General features: G+C 48.4%; 1 non-coding gene and 1 pseudogene across 1 annotated transcript; both read right to left on the minus strand.

Annotated features, from left to right (window-relative positions):
- Positions 1–1127: 1127 nt before the first annotated feature.
- On the minus strand, positions 1128–10686 carry LOC116897783 (annotated as a pseudogene).
- LOC116899851 lies at positions 4956–5086 on the minus strand. Its single transcript, XR_004387847.1, has one exon. It is a non-coding gene; the product is annotated as a small nucleolar RNA SNORA17 (small nucleolar RNA).
- Positions 10687–11935: the final 1249 nt, after the last annotated feature.

Raw genomic sequence — 11935 nt, forward strand, 5'->3', positions numbered from 1 at the left:
TTTTTTGTTTTGGTTTCCAGGAGGGTGGAACAAACAACTGCTGTGTTTGCTTTAAAAGCATCTGGTGTTAGTGCTGATGCTCTTGCTGGCCTCCAAGTTCTTGGCTTCTTCAGAGCAGACTGGGCCAGTTTTCTGGGCTCAGGGGGTAGGCTCTGCATGGAATGTCCTGCCTCCTCTCGCCTGAGGAATCAGGCACTTCGGTGTTGCTCAGGGATGGTTCCTCTTTCTCCATTTGTTTACATCAGACTCCCATAGCCAGTTCTGGCTGGAGACCTCAAGAAGCAGATGGGTCAGCCCAGGGATACTTGGTGGCTGTGGCTTTTCCTCCTCAGGAGACAGGTTCTTAGGAAGAGTTGGAACTGTGGTTTCTAGATCTCAGGAGTTAGTTGGTTTACCTGTCCCTGTTACCTTCTTGTTTGTGGATGCTCTGTCTGGACCCTCAATAAGGAATTTCCAGGACTATGTCCCTGGCTTTCCAGAGGTGGAGGTGGACGCAGAACAACTGGTAGGGATAAGTACGCTCTGAAGAGCTGGGACAAAGTGCAGCTAGGGCCTGTGTGTGGAGCTGCTGAGCCTTCCAGCAGCCTTCATGGGGTGAGGTGGGGGGCTTGTGGGTCCAGACCTGCTCAGGCTAGGGGCTTATAAGAGGTTGGTAGCTTCCTCAAAGGCTTGTGGCCTCCAAAGCTTCCTCTGGGAGAGCTCAGGAACATCTATTCGGGGGTGGGGGTGAGGAACCTAGTATGACCCTTGTCAACAGACCAGAGAGTACAGGACCCTGGTTCTTTAGATCCCTGTGCAAGAAGGTGTCCTCTTCCCTACCCTCTCCTGAACCTTTAGGGAGTAGATTCTGGCTTGCTTCTGGGTGGGGCAGGGAGACAATCTTGGTTTCTATGTGACCTGGCGGTTCTCAGGCTTCCTCATCAGTGTCATCTTCTGAGGAGTCTACTTCCCGGATAGCTTCTTGTTTTTGCAGTGACTCTCTGCGTTCAGCTCAATCCTGCCGTAGGGTTCCAAGGGCCCGTGAAAGGAGCAGGCTGAAGTGGCCCTTTCCCGGATAGCACACTTCTGATTCCGTCTACCTCCAGAGGGCTGGCTTCCCTGGGTGTCAGTTCCTTCTTTAGCTCTCCTCAGGGCAGGTCGAGACTATGCTTTCGGGAAGGTGCTAACTTCCCAGAAGCTGCCAGTGCAGCCGCTAGCTTCTCAGCAGACTGTAGTATCCTCTTAAGTAGCAGAGAGCGGCTCTGCACTCTTGGACCGTGAGAGTTGCCGACCTAGTGGATGAGACAATCGAAGTTTGGTAGGAAAGGACTGAGACCCATGGACAGACAAGGGTTATGGGGAATGCTGAGGGGAAGCTGCTGTTGCTGCTGGTGGAGAAGGGATGCGGGCCAATGGTGATAGTGGGATGCTGCCTGCTGACTTGTGCCTTGGCGAGCGGTACTTGTGTTGGAGCTTGGGTGCCAGACCATGAAGGGAGCTGGACCGTGTATGTTGGGAGCCAGCAGGAGAATTCGGCACACTGGAGCTTGGAGAGCTGCTCTGCGATGAATTCCCTCCTACTGAGTACACAGTATCTGGGGCTACGAGGTAGCCCTGAGGAGGAGATGGGGGAGAGAGGCTGTGGCTGTGTGTAGGAGAGCCTGGACCACTTTTCCCTGATGACAAAGAGCAGTTAGGGGAAGAAAGGCTGTAGCAAGGAGGCCTGCTTTGTGATTTTTCCGGAATCGGGAACTTCTTTTTTGGCTTTCTTGCCCATCCTTACCCCGGCTCCGTTTGCTCCTTCAGGCCAACTTGGCTTTATAGGGGCCTTTTCTAGCTGGCCCCACTTGGATGGATCAGTTTCCAAGGGAGTTGTTGAAATTTATACATTGTTTCCACTCTTCAGAACCAGCCCCTCCAGTTTTGGACTAACCTATGCACAGGCTCACCATTGACATGGATGATGAGGTCATCCTGAGGAAGCCCAGCTTCACTGGTTTGACCACCGTACTCCACATGCCACACCATGTGCTGTTTACTGTAGACATCTGAGTCACCCTTGTAGACATGAATGGTCTGCAGGGTGAAGCCATACTTCTTGCCAGCTCAGCGGATGACGATGGGAGGCCTCAGGCTGCTGAGGGCTGGCAAGAAGTCCCTGCTTGGAGAAGAGTCCCTGGATGATGTATTGGATGACTGAGAATGTAGGGACATGGGGCTGGCCAACAGTGAGCAGGCATGGTGTTCTGAAGGAATGAGGAGGGAAAGGGCTGTAGCTGAGGCTGACTCGATTACTGTGTTGACGGGGTGAGTGGTAAGCTTCTCTATAGAGTCCCCAGAGAACAGCGGTTTTGGGCCCTATGCACAGCTAGGTCACTGATGGCTTTGGCTGCAGCTTCCTCATAGCTGTGGGGTCCCAGAGCCATGGAGATGGCTTCCTATTGTTGCTTCCTAGGGATGCTACTGGTCTCCTCAGGGCAACGAGGCACATCTGGGAGGCCTGAACAATGGTGTCGCACTGTCATTGGAGGACTGGAATCACTCTCTGTGTGGGATGACTCAGACGCAGATAACCGCTTCCGTAATATCTCAGGGGACCCAATCACCCGGCTGCGGTCTTGGCCCCTTCAGTCCCACCAAGCCATCTGAGTGAGCTTTCTTTTCCTCACTCAGGTCACGCTTGGTTGGGGGTGGTGTCCAGTGTCCTTCAAGCAGAGAAAGCCTCTTTGTGGCCTTATTGTAAGAGGTGTGTCACTGGTTTCAAATGTCCAAGCCAGGCCCAGTGTCTCTCCCTTTTCCTGCTGCCTGCTGATCTGGATGTAGAGCTCTCAGTTTCTTCTCTGGTACCTTGTCTGTCTATACACTGCTATGCTTCCCACCATGGTGATAATGGACTGAACCTCGGAACCTTTAAGTCATCCCCATTAACTGTTTTCCTTTATGGGAGTTGCTGAGGTGGTCATGGTGTCTCTTCACAGCAATAGAAACGCTAGCTAAGATAGGGTTTTTAAAAAAAATAAAAAAGTAGGCTGAGGAAGCCAGGAGAAGAGGCAAACCAGTAAATAGCACCCCTCCATGGCTTGTCTGCATCAGGTCCTTACTCCAGTTTCCTGCCCCGTGAGCTCCTGTCCTGACTTTCTTCAGCAGTGAAGTGTGACCTGAGAGTTGTAAGCTGAAATAAACACTTTCCTCCCCAAGTTGTTTATGGCCACGTTGTTTTATCACACAGTTAGGTACCCTAACTAAGACACCATGTCTTGGAGGGCTATGGTTAAGCATCATCTTGAGACAAAACATCTTGCTTAAGATTGAGCTACTCTAGAGTCTTGATACCGAGGAACTGCCACAAATAAGGGAACTTGGGATCTGTCTGCCAAAGTATAAGGGTAGAAGACAGCTGAAGGAGGCTGAGATGGGGAGGGACACACATGAACACATGGAGAAGCCTAGGTGTCAGGAAGCTAACCAATAGTGAATAAGGATTGCTGGTCCCAACTCGGACACCCGACAATTACCGTAGAGTCTGACAGGTGGAACCTGAGGTCAGCTCAGCTCTCTGAAGTCACCCACCTGACATGAGGTTCATATCTGGCTGAACCGGAAACTCTGACACACCAGCGGGGTACCTAACTTCCACCGCCTCATTCCTCCAACAGTGTAGTTAAAGATAAGCAAGTGATGAGAAAAAAAGTGGGGGGCTGGTTATTGGAGAAGCCTGTTATTAAGGTAGCAGTCCTCCATGACAGATGGCCTTCTGAGCTTGGGGTAAAACGTAGGAGCTCCCTTTCTCAACAAGGGTTCCCTGCTCTGCCTGTCTTTGTCAGAGAGCGTCCCTGAACACAGGTGTCTGCCCTTGTCTGAAAAGTGACCTTGTATAGAGGTCTCTGCAAGGCTGCACAACTCAGCACACATGTTCCACTCTGGCTTCCTGCCTGTATGATAATTTGGTGCTGTATTATAACCAGTCAGCCCTTTCCCCTTGCTTGATGCTATGACCAGTTAGTCCTTTGCACCCATACTCCTAAAAGCCCTTATAGACACATCCCTGAAACAGTAGACTGTCTCACTGTAGCAGTCTCTGGAGGTCTTTCTGCTATGCTCACAGCAGTCTAAGCCCCGCTTCCCACCTCTTCTCCCTTTGTTCTCTCAGGCTGGTGGCCAACAGCCTCTGAGGAGAAGGGGGTGGGACACAACTGGCCCTCTTGTATACCTATATGTCAGAACTTTCCTCCCCATGCTCCCAGTACTCCAAAGAGACAGTCTGTCCTGGATGGAGCAGGAGCCCTTTGCTGAGGAGTCTGTGGGGGTAGGGAGAGCCTCCCCAGTCCCACAGACTCTAGAGCTAGAAGGTGATCTTCCGTCCATTTACATGGTAACCTCATCTTCAGAGGCCTTAGAAGCTGCTTCAATGCTTTCTCTTTGCCCCTACTGTGATTTCCTCTCTTAAATTACTATATTTTAGTAGTATTTTGAGTTTTTGAGAAAGTGTTTGTGTCTTAATTTTATATTAATGTATTCTTATCTATATTTCTTTAACTGGACAATCAGATTTTAAAAACATACTCGGGTCAGCTCACCTGCAAACCCCACATGCAGAGCCAGCTCTACTGTGCTGCCCAGGCATGGGGCAGGGCCTATTCTCCCAAGTGCTGCAGGTGGTGAGGTCTGGGTTACTTTGCTGTTCTCAGGCCCCAAGGACCAGCTCTCCCATGATGCCCAGGCGAGAGATGGGATGAGTTCTGCATAACCCTCAGACGTCAATATGTCCCTCAGGCCAGACTAATGGTCATCTCAGGCTAGCTCCCTATCTGGGCACCATGGTGCAGGTCTGGTAGTTGTTGAGATCTCACTCCTTACCTGGGCCCACCATCCCAGGTGAGATTCTTCTAGTCGCCAGCTTGCTCCACACCCTGGGAGCCCATCCAGGCCTATGTGACACCGGACTGGTGGTAGGCTTAGGCTCGATTTTCTCAGAGAATGTTAGATTACTGATAATTCAGATGTCTACAGGTCAGAACACTGATCACAGACATAGCCTCACTCCTCTCTGTCCCCACTGATGCACACGTGACACTGCAGCCACACCTGCAACACCTCCAGAGGCACAGATTTTTTTTAATCCTTTGAGTTATTCTCTCCCTTGTCATAATATTCTTCTCTATTCTTTTCTTAATTAACCTCCCTCATGCTTTACCTTCCTCCTTTCTCCCTCTTTATTTCATCATATTTTTATCTTTTATAATATTAACATTTAATATTTTTATTTATTCTTTGAGAATTTTATACATGCATACATGTATTTGGGGCACGTTCACCCACACTTTCCCTTTCAACTCCTACCAGATTCCCCCCTCTTGACTTCATGTCCTCTTGTTTATAATATAACCCTCTGAGAGCAAATGATGCTGCCCATATACACATAGACATGTGTTAGGGTTTTACTGCTGTGAACAGACACCATGACCAAGGCAAGTATTATAAAGGACAACATTTAATTGAGGCTATCACACAGGTTCAGTATCATCAAGGCTGGAGCATGCCAGTGTCAGGCAGACATGGTGCAGGAGGAGCTGAGAGTTCTACATCTTCATCAAAAGACCTCTAAGAGAAGACTAGATTCCTGGCAGCTAGGAGAAGGGTCTCCAAGCACACCCACACAGTGAAAGGCACATTTCCTCCAACAAGGTCACACCTACTCCAACAAGGCCACTCCTAATGATACCACTCCCTGGGCCAAGCACATTCAAATCACCACATTCCACTCCTTGTCCCCCATAGATTTGTTCAAACACATGAGTCTGTGGGAGCCATACCTAGCCAAAGCATAATGAAAAATCACTTTAGTCCAACTTCAAAACTCTCATAGTCTATAAACAGTCTCAACAATGTTTAAAGTTGAAAGTCTTTTCTGAGATTCAATCACTTAATTGTAATCACCTATACAGTCAAAATCGAGAAACAGATTACATATCTTAAACATCATTATGATGTACATTGTGATTCCAAAAGTTCATAGTGAGGAAATACAGGACCAAACAAACCCCCCAAACAGGTGGGCAAACTCCATAGTCTGCATCTCATGGCTTATATCAAAGCAGCCTTCAGATCTCCAATTCCTTTTTCATCTTCGTTGACTATAACAATCTTCTTTCTCCTAGGCTGGTTCCACTCCCTGTTAGCAGCTTTCCTCAGCAGGTATCCCATGACTCTGGCCTCTCTAACATCTTGGGCAACTTTACTTCACAGCTTCCTGTTGCAATGTCTGGGATTCACACACAATCTTCTGGGCTTCTCAAAAGGACTCAAGGTCACTTCTCCAAGCTTTGCTCTCTGTAGTACTCTAGGCTTTGGTTGACTCCATTCCACTGCTGCTGCTGTTCTTGATGGTCACACCGTGGTACTGGTATCACTCTCAGCAACAGAGTCTTCCACTCTGGATAGCCCATTAAGCTCCGCTTAAAGCATTCCATGGCTTTCCAAATCCAAAGTGCCAAAATCCACATTCTTCCAAACAAAAATATGATCAGGCCTATCACAGCAATATCCCAGTCCCTGGTACTAACTTCTGTCTTAGTTAGGGTTTTACTGCTGTGAACAGACACCATGGCCAAGGGAACTCTTATAAGGGCAACATTTAATTGGGGCTGGCTTACAGGTTCAGAGGTTCAGTCAATTATCATCAAAGCAGGAGAATGGCAACATTTAGGCAGACATGGAGAAGGAGAAGCTGAGAGTTCTAAATCTTTATCAAAAGACCTCTAAGAGAAGACTAGATTCCTGGCAGCTAGGAGGAGGGTCTCCAAGCACAACTCCACAGTGACACATTTCCTCCATCAAGGCCACACCTCCTAATAGTGCCACTCCCTTGGCTATGCATATTCAAATCCCCACAGGCTATCTACTGGCATATGGCCAACCTACCAGGGGCCACATTTCTAAAGAAAACTGATTCTCCTTCCCCTAGCAGCCATTAGTTGTCAATAGTGCTTCAGCCAGGGGTGAGGACTCCTCTGCCCCTCCTTTATCCATGTCAGGGATGTGGACTGGCTTGATCTTGTCCTGGTCTTATTTAGGTAATCCAGCTGCTGTGGCTTCATGAGTGCAATGTTCTTGTCATGTCCCGAAAACAATGTTTTGCCCCATTCCTCCTTGACCTCTGGCTGTTACTGTCTTTTTGATCCCTCTTCCGCAGCCTTCCCTGAGCCTTGTGAGGACTGTGATATAGACGTCCTATTTATGGCTGAGCATTCTATGGACACTTATTCTCTGCACTTTGACCAGTTGTGAATTTCTGCATTAATTGCCACGCATAGAACAAAGACTGTCATTGGACGAAGCCTGACAGCTGCACTCATCTACACTCTAAATAACCTTCCTGAAACTTCATAGTACATCTGCTCCTTAGTTTCACAATACTCTGCATTGCTTTTGCTGTTTGCTGTTCTGTGGTCGTTGATACTATACTAGTGAGCTTTAATCAGTTTTAAGTATGTGTTCATGTCTTGTTTGGTGCATGTGGTGTGGCTGTTGGAGAAGTTTGCTTTCTCCCTTCTGAGAGGATTGAACCCTCAGAGTAGGCTGCCCACCGAGAAGATCCCCCCAAAAACCAGAAGAGCAACTCAAACCAACAACAGATGGACACATTGTGACACAGAACTGCAAAAGCAGGACAGAATGAAGCCTCCAAGAGATCACAATCCCTCAACTACTAAATCCAAACATTCTGAGATGCTTGAAATGTTAGACAAATGGCTCAAGGTACACTTCTTAAAAAATAATGTCTGCTGTGATGGTTAATGTTGGTTAACATTGGCTCAGGAGCTGATTGACAAGCCCACAGAGTACAGACCATCTGCCACACCTGCGAGAGATTTCCTTAACCAGTTTAATGGAAGTGGGAAGATCCATCTAAATGTGGGCAGCCCAGATAAAAGGAAACCAGTGAGAGAGAGATCACTGCTTGTTTGCTAGTGCTAGTGAGTTCATTCACATGGTTGACACCTTGCTGCTACTGCTCCTGCCACTGCTGCTACTTCTGTCGTCAGCCTTCCAGTGTGAACTGAAGATCAGTGGCTCCTCAGGAATCCGTCGGCTGCAAAGTGGAACTGCTGAGGTGCCCAGCCTCATAGATTGATGGACTGCAAGGTTTTCAGCAGTGCCAATGATACGGCAGCTATTGCTGTACTAGCCACATGTAAGCCAGTTTAACAAATCCCCTTTTGCTATATAACTGTTCAATTGGTTCTGCATCTCTAGAGGACCCTGGCTAATACAGTCAGTAAGATACCAGGTTCTAAGTTGCTGCTGTGTGACGTGGTAAAGGAGAAGTGTCAGGGTCCGGAGAGGAGAAACTATTCCAAATAAAGAAGGGGAAAGCGAATTTCAGAAACTTACGTCATATGTGACAGGGCCGCTAAAGAATGCAGAGACATGAAGGCTGATGCTCTGAGGAGACTAGAGCCCAGGCAAGCAGTGCTTTCGAGGCACAGCTTTCCAGTAGAGCATGAGGAGAGCACGCGCACAGCCTGGTGGCCTTGATAGACAGGCCACAGTTTTACTACAGGACCAGCCCACAGCTCTCACAGGCCCCCCTGTGGATTTTCCTGCCCCTAAGCTGATGGGATGGGTCATCAAAGAAAAAGACTTATACTAGTCTAAAGAGCTGGGGCACCCTTGGGGCTGAGTTTAGAGAACATTTGTAAGTCAAGGAGCCCGAATGTAACTTGCCGAGGTCCCAGGGTGAGAAGTATCCTTGGGAGATATTTTCCTTTGGTTATCGCACTGTGCAGCAAGATGCCCAAGGGAACTGAGATGCCTTAGGAAGGTCATGCAGGGAGAGGAAAAACACTCAAACCTGACACCAATCAGAGGGAAAGCTCGTCTCCTGGGAAGAGACAGCTCTTACTCTCTGCATATTATCTGGCTGTGTGTATCTGCATTTGTTTCCATCTGTTAGAGGAGGGAGTTTCTCTGATGATGGATAAGCAAGGCAGTCGTCAGAGTATAGCAGAATACCTTCACAAGTCACTTCATGGCCATGCTTCTTCAGCAAGGCAGTAGACGTTGGTTCTCTGGACCCGAGTTCTCCACCAAAGCAGCATTGAGTATGGACCCCATCTTATGGTGTGGGCCTTCACCCAAAGCAGATAGTGATTGGTTACTCCCACAAGCTTTGTGACACTAGTGCACCACCGAATCTTGCAGGCAGGTCACTCTTGTGGATGAGAGAGTTTGTAGCTGGGTCAGCATTCTCTTTTGGCGTGTAGAGCACCATGAACACTAGGTCAGTAGGGATGTGTAGCTTAATGGTGGGGTCTCATTTCTGCTCTGCCACAGGGCTCGGGTTGCTTGGGGAGGCAGGACGTGGGAAGTGACCATGCTTACTCCACACCACTGCTGGAGATCTGTCTTGAGCCTATGTGGCTGTGCTCACCACGTCCTCTACCTGTGGAGGAGCTTGGGGCATTGCCCTTTACGTGACTGATGGTCACAAATCTATGGAGGGCTGTGGCTAGTGGCTGGCCTGGTTTCCTTAGAATCAGGTGAAACATCTACAGTCCCTCAGGGTCTTTCATTGTCCCATAGGGGTAAAGGTTTTATGTAGGCACAGCTTGACTTTTCCATGTTCAATGAGCTGTGCAGGCATCGTCTTCAGCAGTGGGGTCTTAACTGTCAGTTTGGGGAGAGCAACCAACAGCCTTGGCAATAGACTGGGTTGTTCGGTGGTTTCTAGGAGGCCTCTTTGGCCAACGACTCAATTAGAGGTAACCGATTCTTGGCACTGAAGGCTTCATTTGGTGGTGAGAGATGACTAATTGGGGCTTTGCTTCTTTGTTATTTAGTGACCCTATTTAGACTTCGTTCATATATTTATATATTTTAAAAAGCTTCTACTGTAGTAGATTTCCATAATAACCCCTCAGCTGTCCTTTAGTTTTAGCTGTCCTTCCCTTTAATTTCCCTTTACTCTCTTCCCTCCCCCCTCCGTTGATCCTTCCATTCCAGTCTCCCCACCCCCTCCCCCTTCCTTGGAGGGTTCTTCTTAATACCCAGTCCCTTATTCTATACTTAACTTCTGTGGTTATGCAGATAGCAGTCTGCATATGGAAGACTTAACAGCTAACAGTCCAATATAAGTGAATATATACCATTTTTGTCTATTTTTATCTTCAATAACTCAGGATAATTTTTCCCTACATCCATCCATTTCCTGTGAATTTTATGATTTCATTTTCTTTAACAGCTGAGTATTATTCCATTGTATGAATATGCCACATTTTCTCTATCCATTCATCCATTTATGGGCATTTAGTTCTGTTACCAATTGCTGGCTACTATCAGAGCAGCAGCAAGCACGGTTGAGCAAGTGTGTCTGTGGTAGGATGAAGCCGCCTCCGGGTACTGTCCAAGCATGGCATAGCTGGATTTTGTGGTACATAGTTGTAGGGCTCTGGCGCTGAGGTGTTCGTCCATGGAGACTTCTCGCCCTGCTAGGTGCATGGGTACAGGTGAGGGGGAGAGAACTCGGGCAGGGAAGGGGAACAGCTTTTGCCGCCCCAGCTGCCGGTCCTTCTTTCCGCTGCTGCCTGCCACTTCGGTTGCTGGGGACGAGCTGAGCCAGCAGAAGACTAGCAGGCGAGGGGTGCAGGGGAGATTCTGGTGGAGATTTCGGGGAGAGGAGATCTCTTCCCCAAGTTCAGTAGCCATTTGGCTTTGGCAAGAGAGTTTATCTGTAGCTGGAAGATCCCAAGTCTGTGGGTATCAGCTGTCATCTGCGGATCTCGGCGTGTGTCGTGTGTCTCGGGAGTCGTCAGTCAGATCAGGTGTCTGGAGAAAGGCAGCTTTGTTGTCCCAGGCAGGTCTGAGGAGATGGTGTTCCGTCTTGGCTGGATCTGGGGGAGCAGCACTGTAGAAAAGCCTGTAGGGTGATTACAACAGAGGAGCAGAACCCCGGCAGGGGGATGTCTACATAGGGTGGGTAGTGCCAGGTCCTATATTTGAGGGAAATGCCCTCGCTGACCAAACTGCCTCAACAGGGATATTCATGGCCTCCACTGAGCAGGCAGACCAATTCCATTCGTGCACACACACAAATATAAAAGGGCTTCATGCCCGCTCCCCCCACATTCCCCGTGCTCAATTTCAAAGGATAATAAAAACATGCTCCTCTTGTGAACCCTTCATTACCACCCCAGCTTCACAAACAATGGGCGCCGATCCCCGAGACCGCAAATTCAATGCCTTAAGGCAACTCGATGTCACCCATATCTCCCAATTTGGTAGACAGAAATATGTTTTTGTCACTATAGACACATACTCCCATTTTATATGGGCCACAGCCCAGACAAGTGAAAACACTAAAGGTTAATTCACCACATGCTCTCCACCTTAGCCATCAAGGGCATTCCTCAACAGATAAAACCTGGTAATGGCCCCACCTTCCCTTGCTCTCAATTCAAAACTTTTTGCACACGTTGGGAAATTCCCCACCATACAGGGATTCCCCACAACCCTCAGGGTCAAGGAATAATAAAAAGAACACCTGAAACCCCAAAAGCCCAACTTCTAAAACAAGGCGACCACCTACCTCCTTAATATACTACAAATGATGGCTCTGACTACTCTAAACATATTTAACATCTACAAAAACTCCCAAATCCCCCGTCTCCCTCCATTGGCATACACCAAAATTAACCCCTCCCATCCTAGTAGGATGGCGAGATCCTTTGGATGGAATTTGGAAGGGACCAGACCCCCTCCTTACAACCAGGAGGGGGTTTGCTTGTGTTTTTCCACAGGACCAGCCTGAGCCTATCTGGGTTCCCACAGAAATGTCCAATACAATCCCACCAACCAAGAAGATGGCCCGCCTCTCACTGGCAGACCAAAGATCAAAGAAAGGAGGCAGAGGAAACACCACATCGAGAGGGACAGCGAGATCTCCTGGAAAGACATT

Source organism: Rattus rattus, chromosome 4 (assembly GCF_011064425.1).
Source record: "Rattus rattus isolate New Zealand chromosome 4, Rrattus_CSIRO_v1, whole genome shotgun sequence".
Lineage (NCBI taxonomy): Eukaryota > Metazoa > Chordata > Mammalia > Rodentia > Muridae > Rattus > Rattus rattus.